Source organism: Cnephaeus nilssonii (genome assembly GCF_951640355.1).
Source record: "Cnephaeus nilssonii genome assembly, chromosome: X".
Classification (NCBI taxonomy): domain Eukaryota; kingdom Metazoa; phylum Chordata; class Mammalia; order Chiroptera; family Vespertilionidae; genus Cnephaeus; species Cnephaeus nilssonii.
The window spans coordinates 32,700,366-32,705,348 of record NC_137071.1 but is presented as its reverse complement, the minus strand read 5'-3'; the positions used below and the strand labels follow the sequence as shown (position 1 = coordinate 32,705,348).

Sequence of the window (4,983 nt, the reverse complement as noted above, 5' to 3'; positions counted from 1 at the left end):
GTTAGGAGTCATTTAGTGAGAGGTGGGATGGCTGGAGTTGGAATGACCATCTGCATGGATGCACTCTGGTGTCAGAGTGAGGAGAGAAATCAGTCAGGAAAGCATGGAGGGCACAGTTGCAAGTTGGGAATCTCTCCAAGAGACAATGAAGGGGAAATTTTCCCAACCAGGTTTTTTTGGTGCCAAAAAAAAAAAAAAAAAAAAAAAAAATCAAAAAAAATCAGCAGTTCAAATAGTATTGAATTTTCAAACTTCTCCCACCAAGACAGGTCAAATATAGCAGTAACGATCTAGATCTTTCCAGGAAATGAAGGTAGAGCCCCTGGCATTCCTCCTTACAGCCTTGTGTTAGGTCCTAAGAGTATCTGCCACTGCTGCAGTTGCTGCTGTTGCTCCATTTGCAACTTCTCAGTCTCAAAGACAACAGGAAGAACCAGGATCATGAAGGAAGTTGTCCCAATCCACAAGGCTGCCCTGGAAAACCTGTACATTTTTTTGAGTCACAAAGAAGGAGAAATCAAAAGTGGCTCCGGCCTTGGACCCGATCCTCTCCGGAAACTTCTCTGTCAGACCCCAGAGTCTCTCAGAGAGGGTCTCATCTGGCTCGTTGTAGTCATCCTTGTCCAGCTCATCCTCAGTCTTCTCCGCATAGCCTTTCTGAAGCAATTTGTCCGGGGCAGGGGAGCACCTGGACCGAGGGCAGCGATGATGGCGGCCATGGCTGTAGGGGTAGCGGGGAGGGAGAAAGGTCAACATGCATTTTATTTATTTTTATTTTTTTAATATATTTTTTAATGTGTGTCCTTTGAAATTTAGACTAATTTGCTAGTAGTTTTACTTCTCTCAAAATAACTCTTTCCAGAATGATGCAGTAGAAAAAAGAATGAATGGTGTGAGCATCAGCAAAATTTTGCTCTAATTCCAGATCCTTCATTAACTGTGTGATCTTAGGCAAATCATATATATTATTTAGGTCTTAAAAAATAAACCACATGATCTCACTCATTTGTGGAATATAATGAACATAAACTGATGAACAAAAACAGATCCAGAGACAGAGAAGCATCCATCAGAGTGTCAAACCTCAGAGGGAAGACAGGGGAGGGTGGGGGGAAGGAGGAGAGATCAACCAAAGGACTTGTACGCATGCATATAAGCATAACCAATGGACACAGACACTAGGGGGGTGAGGGCACAAGGGTGGCAATGAGGGGATAAAGACGCATATGTAATACCTAAATCAATAAAGAATAAAATAATAATAATAATTTAAAAAACAAGCCCTAGCTGGTTTGGCTCAGTGGATAGAGCATTGGCCTGCGGATTGAAAGTTCCCGGCTTCGATTCTAGTCAAGGGCACATGCCTGGGTTCCCGCTCGATCCCCAGTATGGGGCGTGCAGGAGGCAGCCAATCAATGATTCTCTTTCATCATTAATGTTTCTATCTCTTCTCCTTCTCCCTTCCTCTCTGAAATTAACAAAAGAAAATATATTAAATAAATAAATAAACCTATATAATGAATGTACTTCTAGTTCTAAAATGTTTTTACTGTAATCTACTTCAATCCCCTTACTTTCTCAGTTTCAGTTTTCAATATCCATTCAGTTGAAGATGCAAGCCTCTCATTTCTGTTACCTCCTTTATTTATTTTATTTTGGTCAATGGGAGGAAAAAGAGACATATGTAATACTTTCTACAATAAAGAATTTAAATAAAAAAATTTTTAGAGAGGAAGGAAGAGAGGTAGAGAGAGAACCATCAACAATCAGCTGCCTCCTGCATGCCCCAAATGGGTAAAGGAACCCATAACCTGGTTATGTGCCCTGACTGGGGTTCAAATCCACAAGCTCTCGGTGCACAGGATGATGCCCAACAAGCTGAACCACATTGGCCAGGGCTGTTACCTCCTTTAAAACATGAGCATTCATCCAACACTTCCTTACCCTCCCTACTACATTTTCCTCTCATTTCTCCTTCATTTTCCTCATTTTCTAGCTGCTAGGGTACTTTGTGGAGCCCCCTGATCCTTGTAGGCAAATTCCACCTTATTTTAAAACCTGTTTATCAGCTCCAAAAATTCTGGTATCACATGAGAGCATAAGTTTCTCTCCTGTCCTCCTCACTGGAGCTTTCACCTATGGACTCATTCAGTGCATGTGGTTTCCTCAGTGCCCAGCTTCTGCACCACGGAGAGCTTCTCCAGAGTTTGGCTGCCTCCCAAGTACCTAGTTCCTGCAGAAAGGATGGCTTCTCCAATGTTCAGCTTCGACAACTTCCCTTGACTTCTTTCTCCTTGGACATTTTTCTAGCGGATACTTCCACATGATTAGCTTTTCTATATACACTAGAGGATATTTTTTTTCTGCTGATCCCTTGTGGGCAAATTCCTATCAAGTTCCACCAGCATGACAACCACACTGACTTCTCTTTCATAATAGTGCCTACTCAAAGAAGGTCTGGATCTTTCCCCTGGGCAGAGTGTGAGGTGGGAACTCTCTTCTTTGAGTGCTCTCTCAGCCCTAGGAGTAGTAGCTATTCTTTACTTATACTATTCTTATGTTATTTTAAAGTTTTATTTTTCTCCACATCCTCACAAGCACTTGTTTGTTGATTTATTAATGGTAGCCATTCTGACAGGTGTGAGGTGGTACCTCAATGTCATTTTTATTTGCATCTCTCTGATAATTAGTGACGTTGAGCATTTTTTCATGTCTCTTGGCCATTTGTATGTCCTATTTGGAGAAGTATCTATTCAGGTTATCTACCCATTTTTTAATTGGATTATGTGTGTACCTTTTGTTGACTTGTATATGAGTTCCTTATATATTTTGGAGATTAACACCTTATCAGATGTACCATTGGCAAATATGTTCACGTTTCATTTTGATGCTTATTTCTTTTGCTGTGCAGAAGCTTTTTATTTTGATGTAGTCCAATTTGTTTATTTTTTTGTTTGTTTCTCTTGCCCTAGGCATTGTTAGCAGTAAAAATTCTGCTATGTGAGATGTCTGATATTTTGCAGCCTATATTTTCTTCTAGTATTTTTATGGTTTCCTGACTTATACCGACTTATATGCATATGTGCACAGCCCATGGACAGACAATAGTGCAGGGTGGGTTGGGGGAGGGGAGGAGAGCTGGTAAAGGGGGTCAATGGCGGGGAGGAAGGGGACATCTGTAATATGTTCAACTATAAATATAAATTTTTAAAAAGCCTTCTGATTTCTTATTAGCTAATACCTTGTTATTCTCATTCACTATTATGGTCAATAACTCTTTGTCTCAAACTTTTCCTATTCAAATTACTGTGTGGTTTCTTTCTCCTAATTGGGCCCAGACTGATACAGATGATTTTCTTTATAGCTTAATTCACTTCTCAATTCTTTGCAACCAGACTTCTATTACTACTGATACAAAAATATTGTAAAATCCAACCACATTTCTCCATACTGCCTTTTTGCTTCTTGATGTAGAAAATTCTTGAAACTCATACCCAGGCTTCCATGATATTATATTATTCAAGGTGTCTCCCCAAATATCTTATTGTTCCTATGCATTGCCTTTATTAACTCTAATTTCTCTTCATACTTAACTGGCACTACCAAAGTCTGAGTTTTCAGACTTTGCCTACTTTTTGTTTTTCTTCTTTAGATAACTCATATTCTTATGACTTCAGTTACCAACTCTTATCAAATTACTTCCAATCTATATATGTAGTCCTCTGATTTCTATGAACTTTATTTTTTTCTTTTTAATTAAATTTATTGGGGTAACATTGGTTACTATGATCTTATATGCTTGAGATATTGGTTTCTATGTTACAAGATCTGAATATTGCACTGTGTGCCCACCAACCAAAGTCAAATATTCTCCTGTCACCATATATTAGGACCATCTATACTTCCCATACCCAACCCTCTGGCAACCACCACACTGCTATTTGTGCTGCTATGAAGATAGGGGTGCATATACCTTTTCTGATTGGGGTTTCTGATTTCTTGGGATATATTACTAGAAGTGGCATTACTGGGTTAAATGGGAGTTCCATTTTTAATTTATTGAGGAAACTCCAAACTGTTTTCCACATTTGCTGCACCAGTCTGCATTCCCACCAGCAGTACACAAGGGTTCCTTTTTATCCACATGCTCGCCAGCACTTGTTGATTTGATGATGATAGCCATTCTAACAGTGTGAGATGGTACCTCATTGTTGTTTTGATTTGCATCTCTCAGATGATTGGTGACTTTGAGCATGTTTTCATATGTCTCTTGGCCTTCTGTATGTCCTCTTTCCAAAAGTGTCTATTTAGTTCCTTTGTCCATTTTTGTGATTGGATTGTTTATCTTCCTTTTGTTAAGTTGTATGAGTTCCCTGTAAATTTTGGAGATTAAACCCTTATCAGGGATAACATTGGCAAATATGTTCTCCCATGCAGTGATCTTTTTTATTGTTTTGTTGATGGTTTCTTTTGCTGTGGAGAAGCTTTTTATTTTGATGAAGTCCCATTTGTTTATTTTCTCTTTAGTTTCCATTGCCCTAGGAGCTGTATCACTAAAGATATTGCTAAGACAGATGTCTGGTATTTTGGTGCCTATGGCTTCTTCTAAGATTTTTATGGTTTCCCATGTTACATTTAAGTCCTTTATCCATTTTGAGTTTATTTTTGTGTTTGGTGTAAGTTGGTGGTGTAGTTTCTTTTCTTTCTTTCTTTCTTTCTTTCTTTCTTTCTTTCTTTCTTTCTTTCTTTCTTTCTTTCTTTCTTTCTTTCTTCTTTCTTTCTGTCTTTCTTTCTTTTTGCAAGTATCTGTCCAAGTTTCCCAACATCATTTATTGAAGAGACTGTTTTGACTCCATTGTATGCTCTTTCCTCCTTTGTCAAATATTAATTGAGCATAATGGCTTGTGTCAATTTCTGGGTTCTCTGTTCGGTTCCACTGGTCTATATGTCTGGTTTTGCCACAGTACCAGGCAGTTTTGAGGA

At 38.8% G+C, this 4,983-nt stretch overlaps 1 pseudogene across 1 annotated transcript; it reads right to left on the bottom strand.

The window, feature by feature from the left end:
* Positions 1 to 290: 290 nt before the first annotated feature.
* LOC307095218 (mitochondrial import receptor subunit TOM22 homolog) lies at positions 291 to 719 on the bottom strand (annotated as a pseudogene). Its single transcript has one exon. The product of its transcript is annotated as a mitochondrial import receptor subunit TOM22 homolog (transcript).
* Positions 720 to 4,983: the final 4,264 nt, after the last annotated feature.